Consider the following 16,002-nt stretch of genomic DNA (forward strand, 5'->3'; position numbering starts at 1 on the left):
TGTTGCGGTGTGCTGGTTCTATGATACTTGCCTGTATGTGTGCCATAGGCCATGTATGCATGTATGTGTGCAGGGACATCATAGTAATGCATGTGCGACCAGTGATGTGTGACCCACATGGTTGTTGCATGTGTTCAAATGCCGCATGGGGAGCCCTATGCAGATTTTGAACATGAGAGCATGCCAGTCTCTGTACCTGGACATGGGTGGGGGTGAGGGATGGGTGCTGATGCCAGGTACATATATGGTAGCCATGTCTGTGTGCCTGACCTGCGTGTCTGTGACTTGTGCATGCCATGGATGCATGACACATGTGTGTGACAATGCACAGATTCAGTGAAGCAGCCAAATTACCCTTGTATCCGCTGTGTTTGGTGTGTTTGGGGCCAGATGGATGTGACTGAGGTGAAGTGTGTGCATGTGATAGGCATGAGCCATGATGCATGTGAGTTACATATCATTGAATGTTTCAAGAGTCCATTGGACATGCATGGAAATGTCCATGGCATGCACCATGCCTGTTACTGTGTGTGTTTTGCCTGGACTGACCTATGTGTTGTGGAGGGACATGATGGAAGTGTACTTTGACAGTGGTGCTCATCTTCTATTGCTTCCTGTCTAGGGGACCATTGTACAGTACCCTGATGCTTGTGTTCTTTGTCTCCCTCTACGCAGCGGCTAGTGAAGAAGAGGGCGGAGACGGCGCTGTGGAGCAAGGCGGCGGGGATGCCCCCACGGCTGCAGCGGAAGGGGTGGGTGAGCCCCCACAGGGGCCTGCTACGGTGGGAGACGGTGAGGAGCCATCCAGGTTGGTGGTTTGCACAGAGGAGGAGGAGGCCGCCACTGGGGCACACATGGGGCCTGGTGGGGGCATCCCTGCTGGTGCAAGTGGTGCAGTCCAGGGCCAGGGGCAGGAGGCAGCACAGGTCACCGTGGAGGGGCCTGTGCATGTCGCTGTCCCTGACCCTGTGAGTGCACCACCATGCACCAGCAGGGATGCCCCGTCCCAGGCCCGTCCGCAGGTAGAGGGGATGTCCATGTCACCTGACTCCCCTCCACCTGCGGACGTGGGAACCCCTGGCCGTGTGGAGAAGGTCCTGATTGGGGTCGCGATGCGCACGGCTGTGATTCGTGATGCCGTGCATGCTTCCCGGAAGGAGCATGCACGTCATCACGAAGTGCACCGTGCCGACGTGGCCCAATTGGGATCGGCCATGTTCGGGGGTTTGCTGCATGTGTTGGCCAATCTGGCGGCCCTCTCCTCCTCTGTGCAGGCTATACACCAGTCGTTCTCCTTGCCGTCTTGCGGCCCAGATGACACCAGGGCCCCCTGTGGACCTGCCCCGACCAATGCAGCCAGCTCGGTGGGGATCCCATCCCTGCCACAGTTGGGAGTCGGAGGTCCAGCAGGGGTGGACAACACAGCAACTGGACCCCAGCAGATGGAAGATGTGACAGCATCATCGGGCAGGGCACGTGCACGACGGCGTCGGTGGTTTCCATCAGCCTGGATGCCGTCGTGCTGGCAGAGGCAGTGGCATCGGAGGCAGCAGCAGGCTCGACGTGGGAGGCATCATGGCTCGGGGCCATCAAGATCAGAGGGGCAGGCATCGGCCGGAGGGCAGGGCAACCCTGGGATGGTGGTGTCTTCCGTGTGGGAGCAGTTGGTCCAGCGGATAGGTGCGGAGCGGCAGCGGGCGGGAGAGGAGCGGCTCACCATGGTCAGGGCGGAGTTCTCCATGCGTCGGGCGTTGAGGCGGGCTGAGTGCCTCGAGGAAGCTCGCAGGGAGTTTGAGCTGAACATGGGGTTATCCCTGCGAGACCTCGGGGCCAGGACAGAGTCCCGCCTCCAGGACATCGACATGGAGTTCGATGATGCCCTGGCCAGCAACATCACCGAGTGAGCCGCAGGACTTGCCCGCTGCCTTTGTATATAGTTATTTAGTTAGTTAGTGTTAGGTTTCCTTTATTCATTTTTATTTTTTTGGACCGCTCGGACAATGGCCACTTTTTTGTAGATATTTTTTTCATTAGGTAGTAGTAGGTTTCATTTATGGTGTTGGGCTCATGGACCCTGGAATATTCGTGTATATAGTTTGCTTTTTGAAGAAACATTTTTTTTATTGATTATTGTGTTCACCATGAGGAAATGGTTTTTCATTATTTTCCTTCCACATGACATTGCTTTGGACAACATTTGTTTTTGGATTACTTTTTTTTTTTAATTTTTACATTTGTTCTCGGACATGGACCATTTATTTTGTTATCCCCATTGTTGTATGTTTGATTTGTTTACTTATTTTTCATCTTTAATACATGTTTTTTTAACTTTCACTTGTGGTATTTTCTCATTGGTTTCATACATGTCATGATATGGGTTTTGACATTCACTTGCACCCGTTGTGTATGTGTGTGTGACGGACATGTGTTCATTTACATACTTGCCATTGGGGTTTTTATCATGTAATTGCATTCACTATGTGGGTGGATGCAATCCTTGCCTGGGTGTTTGTGCTGGGTATGCTGCCCATTACTGCCATGATTGAGTATCGTCAGGACCTGGGGGCAGGGGGACATGTGTGGGTGCCTGGTGGAGGATGCCCCTGCACTGCTGGGGGGTGGGGGGGTGGGAGACATGGGTGGGGGCCTGGTGGAGGGTGCCCCTGGATGGTGGGGGGTGGGGGTGGTGGGAGACATGAGTGGGGGCCTGGTGGAGGGTGCCCCTGGTGACTGGGGGGGTGGGGGTGGTGGGAGACATGAGTGGGGGCCTGGTGGAGGGTGCCCCTGGTGGCGGGGGGGTGGGGGTGATAGGGGACATGAGTGGGGGCCTGGTGGAGGGTGCCCATGGTGGCAGGGGTTGGGGGTGGTGGGAGACATGAGTGGAGGCGTGGTGGAGGCTGCCCCTGCACTGCTGGGGGGTGGGGGTGGTGGGAGACATGAGTGGGGGCCTGGTGGAGGGTACCCCTGGTGGCGGGGGGGGTGGGGGTGATAGGGGACATGAGTGGGTGCCTGGTGGAGGCTGCCCCTGCACTGCTGGGGGGTGGGGGTGGTGGGAGACATGAGTGGGGGCCTGGTGGAGGGTGCCCATGGTGGCAGGGGGTGGGGGTGGTGGGAGACATGAGTGGGGGCCTGGTGGAGGCTGCCCCTGCACTGCTGGGGGGTGGGGGTGGTGGGAGACATGAGTGGGGGCCTGGTGGAGGCTGCCCCTGCACTGCTGGGGGGTGGGGGTGGTGGGAGACATGGGTGGGGGCCTGGTGGAGGCTGCCCCTGCACTGCTGGGGGGTGGGGGTGGTGGGAGACATGAGTGGGGGCCTGGTGGAGGCTGCCCCTGCACTGCTGGGGGGTGGGGGTGGTGGGAGACATGAGTGGGGGCCTGGTGGAGGGTGCCCCTGGATGGTGGGGGGTGGGGGTGGTGGGAGACATGAGCAGGTGTGCAGGGTAGTCCCCTGTTTTGTGGGCTGCCTGCAGGGGCCGTCGAGGGTGTACAGGGAACACCTGTGAGGACCCACCCAGCCTAATCGCGTGTGTAACTTCCCACGCACCCCTGTAATACACGTACCAAGCCAAATCGCGTGTGATAATTCCCGCGCACCCCTGAAATACACGCGCCCAGGCTATTCGCGTGTGGAAATTCCCGCGCACCCCTGAAATACACGTACCCTGCTGTAATCGCGTGTGGGACTTCCCGCGCACCCCTGAAATACACGCGCCCAGGCTATTCGCGTGTGGAACTTCCCGCGCACCCCTGAAATACACATACCCTGCTGTAATCGCGTGTGGGACTTCCCGCGCACCCCTGAAATACACGCGCCCAGGCTATTCGCGTGTGGAACTTCCCGCGCACCCCTGAAATACACGCGCCCAGGCTATTCGCGTGTGGAACTTCCCGCGCACCCCTGTAATACACGCGCCCAGGCTATTCGCGTGTGGAACTTCCCGCGCACCCCTGAAATACACGTGCCCAGGCTATTCGCGTGTGGAACTTCCCGCGCACCCCTGAAATACACGTACCCTGCTGTAATCGCGTGTGGGACTTCCCGCGCACCCCTGAAATACACGCGCCCAGGCTATTCGCGTGTGTAACTTCCCGCGCACCCCTGAAATACACGCGCCCAGGCTATTCGCGTGTGGGACTTCCCGCGCACCCCTGAAATACACGCGCCCAGGCTATTCGCGTGTGGAACTTCCCGCGCACCCCTGAAATACACGTACCCTGCTGTAATCGCGTGTGGGACTTCCCGCGCACCCCTGAAATACACGTACCCTGATGGAATCGCGTGTGGAACTTCCCGCGCACCCCTGAAATACACCTACCCAGATGGAATCGCGTGTGGAACTTCCCGCGCACCCCTGAAATCCACGTACCCGGCCAAATCGCGTGTGAGACTTCCCGCGCACCCCGGTATACACGCACACGTATTTTTTGTCAGCGTGTCCGTGTTTGTGGGTACCCCTTTGCACGTCATTTGTCCTGGAGGGCCACAGTATAGGACATTCATCATGGCAGTATATGGGTGCTATTTGTTGGCGCACCTTTTGGCGCACATTTCTTACAGCCGCAGAGACGCTACCGCCTGCTTTCTTGTGGCGGCCGTGTTTGTGCCTGTGCGCTGGTTTGAGCGTGCGCTTTTTTGCCCTATTCTATTCCATGAATACGTGTTGTAGGCGAGCGTGTGGGCGTTCCGCGCACTTGTGCCCTGTACTTCCCCCGTGACGCCCACGTTTTTGCAAGTTGTTCCCCATTCCGAGTGTTACGCCCGTGTTCCGCCTACTTTTGTTGCGTGCGCCGCGCTATGTGCGAATTTCGCTGTGCGATTTTCGCTGTGACCTGGCGCACGCTGTTAGATGGCCTGTGCGCCAACGTGCACGGCGCACTTTTTATCGCACATCCGCTGGTTTTCTCGCGCACGGACTTCCATGAATCGACGTGCGCTGCTTTTCGTGCGATTTTCGCACTTGCACTGCGATTTTCGCTATTCCACTGCGATTCGCACGTTTTTGCCCACTTGCGCCGCGCTAATTATTCCATGAATCGGCCTGATAATCTCGGTACAGATTTCCAGCATGTACACTAAATAGTTCAAGCTTGCAAGACAGTATTTAAGCATTTGATTAATCCACGTGTTGCATCATAAACCAATATATATGGGTCTGATTCATGGATTTGTTTGCATGGTTCAACGTGACTTTGCACTGCTGAACAGTTACTTTGGACTGCCGACACAAACCCTGATTCATGGAACTGCGCAAAGTGCATTTTTGCAAGTCAGTGCATAGTCATTTTTGCAGTTCAAAATCACGTTGCACGGACTTTGCACTGCAAAAATGCTATGAATCGGGCCCATAGTGTTTGTATTTTAGAAAATAGGACCACCAAAAAGGGCGTCTGAGCAGACGCCACAAGAAGGGATGACTCGTCCGTCGTTGTGTATGAGCAACTGCTGTAACGACCATAAAGACAGCTGAACTTGCATAGTCTTACGTTGGAGAGGTGATGGGCATTCCTGAAATAGGCAGGTCATTGCAGGGCATCCAAAAGTGTAGATCCAGAGTCTCAAAGGTTCTTGAGAAATACATGATCATTGACCATTGGGATGTCCTGGCCTGCTCCCTGTTGGGCCAGTAGATGCTCTTCCAGGGGCGGTGCCAGCCCACCTCCTCGGATTTAAGTCACCCCATACACCTTACCTAAGGCAAGGGCACCCTCACCAGCACATTGGCTAGTGGTGGGAGAGGAGGCGACTGCAGCATTAATATCAGAGCTTTATCAATACGTGCTCTCTCAGCTGTCAAACATCTTTTTCTCTGTATGAGGTGATAGTAGATTTAAAATTGTATTTCTCTGTATCATGGAAACATGAATAGGAGAGCACTCAATGGCAGTATTAAATGACCTAGGGGGATTGAGGAGGGGGGGGGCAACAGGGGCTAGTCGAGTGCTAAGGGGAGGCCAGGGGGGCAAGTGCCAGGGAGTTGCATTGGGTGCAGGTGGTGAGGGACCACATGCTCAGTGCAAGGAAGGGGAGTAGACTGGAAAGGGGGAGGCTGGTGCCCTTTAGAACTGAGAGGGAACCAGGCAGCCAATCACTGAGGAGCTTCTGGAGATCCGGCTCAAGCCTGAGAGGGGCAGGAAGACCATTACAGGGGGAGGCACCTGCAGAGAAGAGAGATCTACCTCCCACTCTCTGCTTAGCGAAGCGTCTAACCTGCTGAGAGTTGGAGCTAGAGGACTAAAGGTCTCTAACAGGGAGATATTTAGGGAGAGAGAGTTGTCTGTAGCGGCGTCTCAGGCCCCAGAAAGCCTTGTGGATGATGCAGAGGGTCTTGAATCTGATCCTAGCAGCAACCGGGAGCCTTTAGAGAGATTTAAGGGCTGGAGAGATGAGGTCCCTGGGCTTGAGACCAAGGATAAGTCTTGCGGTCTGATTCTGGATTAGTTGAAGGGGGAGAAGGGAGGATAAAGGAAGATTGAGGAAGAGGCTGCTACAGTAATCCAGCCTAGAGAAGACCAGAGCTCTGGAGCCATTGAGTTTCTAGGGGACGGCGAGTAAAGGAAGAATGCCTCTGAGGAGGTGCAGCTGAAAGTGAGCCTTTTTGGAAACATCAGCAATGTGAGGAGAGAAGAAGAGAGAGGAGTCAAAGATGACACCAAGTTTTATTGCCTCACAAGAGGGTGAGGGGGAATCCATAGATGGTGGTCAGAGCGAAGCAGGGAGCAGGGGTCCCAATGAGAAGGATCTCAGTCTTACTGGCATTAAGGCAGAGATCATTGTCAGCACACCATACCTGAATAGCAGTCAGACAGTCAGGGATGAGAGAGGAGGCAGTAGACGGAAGCTTGAAGGAGAACTGTGTGTTGTCTGCATAACTCTGGAACTGAGGAGAGAAGGAGGAGGTCAGATGGGCCAGAGGGGCTAGGTAGAGGTTGAAGAGGCACAGTGAGAGGATAGAGGACGCTGCAGGTGGAGAGTGTGATAGGGGAGAGAAAAGGACCCTGTTGAACCTGAGACGGATGGTTGGAGAGGAAAAAGGTCAACCAGTCGAGTGCCAGGCCCGTGAAGCAAAGGGAGTCACAGAGTCAATTATTCAGGGTGGCATGACTGACCACGTTGATGGCAGAGGAAAGATCAAGAAGGATAAGAACAGGTGTAGGGTTGGAATTGAGGTTTGAGAGCAGGTCTTCACAGGTGTTCAGTAGAGCAGTTTCTGTGCCTCTGGCTGCTCTGAAGGCATACTGGTGGCCGTGGAGAAAACCAACAGATTCGGTGTGTTGGATCAGTTGGGAGATGACCAGCTTCTCCAGGAGTTTGGCCAGGAAGGATTTAATGGAGATAGGGCAGTAGTTATCAGGGCAGGAGGGGTCGGCAGAGGGCTTTTTGAGGGGACGATGCACAAGGGAGTGGTTGGGGGCTAACGAGAAGGAGTCAGTGGCAAAGGAGTGATTACAGATATTGGCCAAGGCTTGCGCAATGGAGGCAATGTTGTCCTTGATGTTTCTGGAGAAGCAGGGGAGCACCTATTTGGAGGAGACTGTCATAGAGGGGACTTGTCTCAAGACCTCATCCAATGCTATGGGCGTGAAAGAGGCGAGAAGGAGGGAAGGGGAGATGGACCAAGGGAGGCCTGGGAGCAGGGGAGGGAGGGGGAAGGGGAGTAGTGGAGAGTGTGGACAGGATGACCTGAGTTTTTGTTCAGAAGAGGGAGGTCAATTAAGTACAGAGGGTCAAGGATTGCAAGGGAGAAGTGGAGAATGCAGTAGGACTGTTTATCACCCCCTGGGTATCAACACCCATGTCCAGACATCTTTTGCAGATGTGCTGGCACAATTGATCCCATTTTGTTTGCGCCTGATAATTGTGGGTGATTTTAATTTATTGGTAGATGATGTTAAGAACTGTTGGTCACGGTCATTCTTGGAGTATTTTCCAATGTTAGGTCTAATTCAACTGGTGTCTGGGCCCACTCATTAAGGCGATCATAATTTAGACTTTATCTTTGATAACTCTAATTCAGTAGAAGTAGCTCCATCCATCCTCTTCCCTTGGACAGACTATGTACGTGTTCCCTTTTCCATCAAAATCAAATTTGACCAACCTATCTTACGGGGAAGAGAACAGGATGTACCAGTATCATCGATGGGCCAATTTTAACTCTGAAAGCCTACTTCCTTTCTTTTGGGATTCGAAGCAGGGTTCCACACTCTCTGACCCCTCGCAATTACTGGAACTACTTTATGCCAAACTCACTGCCGCGTCCAATACGTTAGCACCAGGGATCCTGAGAAGACGTGACCGTGCTGGCAGTAAGCGGAATTAGTGGTTTTTCAATATACTGGAGTACAAATTACGTTTACCAGGCACAATATGATTATAAACGTTATCTGCACATTTATAAAATATGATTATTCAGGCAAAAGGGAGTTATAACTCTACTCGCATAGTCACTGTAGTCCAAACTGTGTGCAAGAACTTTTCAAAGTTTTGTCAGAACCGCGCTCCTCATTGGCATTAAGGAAGCCCATAACCCCGTCACAAAATCGTTTGTAAAGAGATGGGCCACTTTTTCACAGATAGAATCAGCAAAATACAAGATGCTCTCCATTGATTCTGCAGTACCCTTTGGTTGCTTGTTGGGATCTCAACAGGGATAGTTACTCCCATTAAAATTGTTCTCTATCTTTGATCATGTTGCAGTATCATCTTTGCTTGAGATGGTGGGGCATCGCCGGCCGTCGGGTGCCTGGCAAGAATTTTAAAGAATGACTGCTCGTGATTCGCTAAGATCTTTGCTGCCAGATAATAAATCTTTGATACAGATCTTGTTTCTTTCACAGTTTATGAGGGCTACAGTGATTCAGTTGTTGAAAAAAATCCTCTTTGGATCCTAACCAATATTCTAATTATCGACCCATTTTACTGCTTCCGCATATAAGTACATTGATAGAAACTGCAGTAGCAGAGCAACTTCAGGCTTATGTGGAAGCACCGAGTTTGTTGGCTGTATCACAATCTGACTTTAGATCCCGGTGCAGCATTGAAACAGCTATTGGTGGCAGCAATGGATGATTTGAGATGGTTGGTGGATTGTGAAGGCTTAGGGGTTCTAATTTTGTTGGATCCCTTGATGGCCTTTTACACGGTCGACCATTCCATTATCCTCTAACGCCTTAGTGACTATGGGGTTCGTGATAAAGCCGTAGCTCAGCATTCCTCTTTTTTGATGGATTCGAATCAGCCATTAAACCGGCCACCTGCGATGTTCTCCAGGGTTCTTACTTGAGTCCGCTGTTGTTTAATCTGTATATGATACCCCTTTGGGTGTCAGATTCTACATATACGCTGATGACAGGGAACTAATCTTCGATGTGGGAGAGGTTGCAGGTTCACAAGGGGATAAGGTAAAGTCATGCCTTCTTCCAGGCATGCATTTACCTTATCCCCTTGTGTGTGGATGCGGCAAAACCGGCTCAAATTAAACACACAAAAAACAGGAAATGCTGGTGCTCTCATCAGTTATGTCCAATTTGGGGTTTGTTCAACAGATGGATCTCCCAGCAGTGACCTGGCTTTCTCACTTTTGCCACCCACTTTTGGTATTGTCCTAACCCGGTCACGAAGCTAGGAATTTTTTGGGGTTCTGGCTGGATGCATCACAGTCTTTTGCGGTCCAGTACTCTCAAGTGTCTAGCTCCTGTTATTTCACTTTCATTCTCTTATAAGATTCTGGGGCTTTTCTGTGTTTCTATATAAAGTCTGATTGGTGAATGCATTTAGATCAAGCGGAATGGATTTCTGCGATGAAATCTATTTGGGTCTGCCTAAATCAGTGGTCGGAGTGTTCGAAAAGAAGTAGTGGAGCTATGTTACCTGCCGGTCTGCCCCACTCTCCACAAACCCATTCGCTGCGCCCCCTGTCACACACAGTCCAAACCCCCAAACACACCTATTATTTAAGGGAATGTTCAGTGCAGTGCACTGAAGTGCAAGCTTCAACTTCTTTCTACACTTTTATTTTGAAAACGAAACCATTCCGGAATGGTTTCTTTTTCAAATAAAAGTATAGAAACAGGGAAACTGAAAAATGAAAAGTATAGGAGCACCGCTCCCGACCGCTCCCGCCCTCTTCGACCTGTGGCCTAAAGCATCAATTGGTAGACTCCAGTTGGTTTAAAATGCAGCTAAAAGGGTTCTTAAATATTTGGGTTGGGGTAGTTACATCTCCCCGGCACTGAGTGTGTTATATTGACTCCCAATGGAATAACGCATAAAATTGAATGCAGTCTGTATTTCTCACAGAGCCGTTTACAATGTGCCACCTGATTTTGTAGGGTGTAAGCTGCAATGCTACTTCCCAGTGCTTTGTTCCTCCTCGGCCAGTCTTCTGACTACCTGCACATTTAGACTAGAAAGATGGGGGGGCACTCATTCTTTGAACAAGCAGTGAAACTCTGGAACTCCCTCCCGGTGACACTCCGAGGCATTGAAAATCATCTTCATTTTAGACATAAATTGAAGACTTTCCTACTTCCACCTTGTTGTGGGGATTTTTTATGGCAGGGGAGGTGGTGTGCTACCTGCAGTCTAAGTGTTTTTTTGGTGTCTGTCCCTCTTGCCCTCTTGCCCCCAAGGATGTGTCCGAATGCCCCCAAACCTCTCTGTTCCCCGTAATGTGTCCGAATGCCCCGCACCCCCTTCTGTTCTCCTGTGATGTGTCCGAATGCCCCTAACCCACTCTGTTCCCCTGTGATGTGTCCGAATGCCCCCAACCCCCCTGTGTTCTGCCGTGCTGTGTTCGAATGCCCCCAATTCCTTTTGTCCCCCGTGATGGTTCTGAATGCCCCCACCCCTTCTGTTCCCCTGTGATATCGCTGAATTTCCCCCACCACCCTCTGATCCCCCGTGATGTCTCTGAATGCTCCCTCCCCCCTCTTTTCCCCATGATGTGTCTGAATGTCCAAACTCCCCCTGTTCCCATGTGATGTGTCCGATGTCCCACACCCCCCTCTGTTCTCCCGTGATGACTCTGAATGCCCCCCATCCACCTCTGTATCCCTGCAATGTCTATGAATGCTCCCTTCTGTTCCCCCATGATGTGTCTGAATGCCCCTGAAAGCTGGCATCCCCACAAATGCAATGAAATAACCAAATAAGAGACACTAATGGAGACACCCCAGAAGGGAATGAGACCAGGACCAAGTGCAAGTGAAGTGATAGATAAGTCTTCATATAAAGTTTAAAATGGGGCATGCATATACTCTGCTACTCTGAGAGCGCTCTGCCCAAAAACACGATAGATACACATTATATTACAAAAACACGTTATCTATACAGGGATAAAATCAGTAACGTTCATTGGACAAAGGGTATATTGCACATATGGATGGTGCTCCAGCATTGGTCGGTTTCAGATGGTAACTTCGCAGAACACGCGGGTCAGCTGGGCTCATCTGGGGGGGTGCGGGGTCAGGCGATGACTACGGCGCCGTAATTCAGACTATCAGCCACACATATCTAAGCATTATTCATAAACCTTAACATGCAATATATGTATCATTAGACTTTTGACCTGAACAATAAAAAGTAAGGGAACATGAATCCAGGTGTCTTATCTAACACAGTATTTCATTAGTACAGGAAGAATATATGGCATGGGATTAGTGATAGGGTGTGAACTGGAGTGGCACACGGGTGAGGGGCATGCATCTGTTACATCAAAAGAGGTGTGGGTTTAGGGGGCCTATGGTCTATATTTCTTTAGACGGGGTCTGCTAGTGTTTGTTGTGGCTCTAGGTGGCCAGACTTTGGGAACTTACTTCTGCCAGGAAACACCCCCTATCCTATGCATACTACTCCTAATTGTTCTCTGTGATATAGCTCACAACACTCCTATTTACCAGCTTCAGGAATATTGTGCTGTGCCCGGCAGGTTCGGAGATATAGTGCCCAGCACCTTACTTGCATTATTTGCCTTATGGCTATCGCACCCAGCATGCTTCTTGGTTTAGCATCCAGTGATATAGTACCCAGCTCTCTCTGGACTCCAGGGATATAGTGCTGAGCTCTCTATCAAACACCACACACAGTGCTTCAGATGCACTATGCCTAGAATATTGTATCGAGCTCACTATACAGGTTGTGATAGTGTGCCTCTAGGACTAGGCACTCTGCTTAACCTGAACAGCACACTTCTGGCCCTATGGCTTCCAGGGGCATTGTGTTACTCTCCCTATTCAGCGCTCACCATGCCAATGTGGATATAGTGCCCATGCTTGCTCAGCAGCTGGCACTGTGTGTGTATGCAGTGAAGAGTCTCTCTCAAGCGACCTCTGCTTCTTAGCCCTCTCCCTGCGCTCTGCTCTTTTTCCTCGTACACCTCTCTCCAGTCTAACTGTTCCCCATGTTCCACTCGCTCGTCACACTTGTCCACAGGCTCACCCGCCTTACGCGCTCTGTTAGTTCCAACGTGCACCGTTACATATGGGGTCACACACAGATTTAAATTCAGGGTCCACCTGTATACTCCTGGTTCAGGGAAAACATACCATAAATCAGAATGTCCAGAATATCTTTTTTTTAGTTTATCCTTTTAATTTCTTAATTCACTAAAAGCCCCACGAAACAAGTCTGCATTGTACCCCGTATAGAGATGCCTCAGTGTTTAGTTTATCAAAAATAACAACACACATATGTTAAAAAATACATAACTACAGGGCTCCTGTTCCTATGTGTTCTACGCCCTCATTTCGTGTTTGCAGGTATCCCACCGGAAGCACCAGCAGGATACCGGCAAACTGCACTTACTGTCCCCGTTACCCCATAACCCGGTGTAACCGGGCTATTACGAGTGGCAGAGAGCCAGTAGGTTCCCATTCCCAAGAAGGTCCATAGGACTCCATGGGATGGGATTGTCGGGATCACTGTCACCGGAAGCACTGGTGCCGGTGATTCTGGCATTTGTTTGCCGGGGTGGCCTTAACGACTTGCGGGACTGTGCCCATGGCAAACTTGCACTTCCCCGGTCCAGAATAAATGCCAGTGCCGGAATGAATGGCATTTCTTCAGGCATTTCTTCCAGACCAGGGAAGTCGTATTGACCCCAACAGTCTGCAATTTACGTAGCATTTAGGGGTCACTGTCCACCTTCAGATCCTTCACGCAAAAAGACCAATTGGGAGGAACATCTTTTTTTTTAATTGAATTGACGCAGCACGAGATTGCAATATAAACCCTATTGATAGTCTGCACCATTGCAGTGTGTTTCAGCATTAAAAGTGTACTTACTGAGCAGTACCAGTACCGACGAATCTGTGTTCCATGAAATCAACAAAAAAGCTCTGGGGAAATATTAATACAAAAGTATTTCTAGTGAGAACATCTTTTAAGTCATCATACCTAACATTTACTTAGCCCTCAACCTATTAAAGGAGCCATCTCGAATTCTCGCCGACTTAAATGTACATTACAAGACTATGACAACAATGCATTACATCTGATATATATTACTTATAATTTACAAAAAGTTATAACTCCTTATACTGCCAATCTTACTGCACAGGCAAAAATAATCAATGGGCTTTGCATTGTAACTTGAGGCTGTGGAGAGGGACAGCTATAGACTAAATGATAGTAACACTGGAAATAACATTGAGGGTGACTATATAATTTTTTTAAAGGCACTATCCAACACTTTCCCCAAATATTCTAGGACTGATATGTGTTTATGTAATTGCACCACTCATAAAATATGTTGGGGAGTGTGTTTAGTGCCTTTTAGAAAAATATCGAGACACCCTCGATATTTCCTTCCTCGATAATATCACATATAAACGACTAAATGGGTTTCTTCCCTCTAGGATTTTGATTGCAGTATCGAAAGGTGGACTCGATCCCTCAAATTTAAGTCAAATGCAGATTAAGAGATATAAGATCATATGCACCAAAATATATATTTTTTAAAATTTAATGGATGCCTTTTTAACATGTATATCTTGATATTTTTTACACAATGGGCCTCATTCCGAGATTGGAGGTAGCTGGCTCCAATAACGGTACCGAGTCCACCCTCATTCGATGGGGACTTACCGGTCTAGTCAGACCTTTGCGGGACCGGTAAGTCCCCATTGAAAATACCATTCCCCATTCCCATTGAGCCCCCAGAGGGCTCAATGGGAATGGGGAAGGTGCAAATCATGGTACTGTTATATGGCTCCCGCTAAGGCCACCTGGTAAAACCAGGTCCTGCAAAGGGACCTCGGAATATGGTTTCCTTACCGGTGCCGGTAATCCCTTTGAACCAGCCTCGGAACGAGGCCCAATGAGTATATTTTCAAAGGAACTAATGTAACAGTGTATTGTGGAGTTTTGAGTGAACTGAGAAAAATAAAGGGAGTAAAAAATGATTTGGCATTTCTGATTTATGGCATTGAAAAGTTCTCCCCCCATTTTGGAGGCAGGTGGACGTTTTGCGTTTACTTTGGTATCCATGTGGCTCCGTACTGCAATATGACAGCTCTGCGTTTGGGTCCGTGAAGGCTCAACGAGGAATGTCAACTCTAGTAGCTTGTTCTAAGACTATTCCACCAGGAACTAATGGACTTCGAGCTGGGATCTATGGCGATCTTGCAAACCAAGGGTCTTCGTGATAATCATGACATTTGATGGGGGTTATGAAGCTCAGACTCTGGGTGACACATAGAGTTCAGCTCTACTACCCTGCAGTATGAGTGTGTAGGCTGCTTTGGAGGACCTTTGTCTCTTCACAGTATTTCAGCACCCCTGTAAAGGAATACAGGGAGCTGACTTCATCCAAGTAGTCCTGTACTTCCTAATATTTCCTATGTTTTCTTTTCAATTATGAGATGTTTTTGTCATGAAAAGAATAAGTGTTTCATGCCCTGTGGTCTGTCTGAAAGTAGAATTTTGCACATACGTGTAGAGCTGGCGAATTCATGGAATGTCAGTTTGGCCACGACTTGACCTGCTGACTAAGGATAACTCTTTCCATCGGGGAAGATTGCAAACAATCAAGTGTGAAGATTGTAAGGGTGGATTAAGGGTGGATTAAGGTGTATTAGGTGAAAACGTCTTTTTGAAATTCTAGAATTGACAAAAGACCCATTTAGAAATACTGCTCTGAGACCGCTCTGAGCATTCTTTCTAATCCAAACTGTAATATCTCTGCTGCACATGAGTGGCCAGGCAAGGGGGCTCGCATGAGTGAGGTAAGTGTTTTGTGCGTATGTGCATGCATGAGATGTGTGTTTTGTGAAGGCATCATGAAGAACAACATAGACAACAGATTTCAAGTTCAAACAAAAGAATATTTATTACCTTAAATGTCAGGATGGTTGAAGGCCTTGCTTGCCCTACGCTAAGGTGGGATTTCCCTACCGGAACATAACTAAGGAAAGTCTAAGTCAAAGAGCTCCACTTAAAGGCGTGTCTGTGTCCAAAACCTATCCTTGCCCTCACAACTATAATGAAAAAATGTGTAGGGATGTCAAAGTCAAAGAAACAGTGTTTGACTCAAAGGTCTGCGCTGCTTTTAGCTCCAGCTTCCATAACAGTGTAACATTAGTGGCAATTCTCCCCTTGGGAAATATCCCTTGTATGATGTAATTTTACCAGATAGAGTGGCCATCTTATGAATGTATTCATGCTTGCATCATTTCATCTTCTTGAACTATAAAAGGGGCATATCAGAATGGGGATTGTTGACTCAAGTAGCGGCAGCAGATACTTCTCGCAGCTTTGCTTGAATGCCAGATGGTTCATCTTCATTAGTGTTGGTCTGGCCAAACTCCTTATGAAGATGTAAAGATAGTGCCCTACCTGTGCATATCTATTCATAAGGAGGATTTGTTGCTGCTCACTCCTTAGCACACATTCCTTCCTACTGACAGGTGCCACCTTGCCTATGGGAGCCCTTGTTATTCTGATATGCCGCCATACCCCTTCCGCTCCCCTTCACCAAGCAGAAGATAGTTCCATGAAAAAGGATCAA

This window comes from Ambystoma mexicanum, chromosome 1p, assembly GCF_040938575.1.
Source record: "Ambystoma mexicanum isolate Mex_15411 chromosome 1p, UKY_AmexF1_1, whole genome shotgun sequence".
NCBI classification, from domain to species: Eukaryota; Metazoa; Chordata; class Amphibia; order Caudata; family Ambystomatidae; genus Ambystoma; species Ambystoma mexicanum.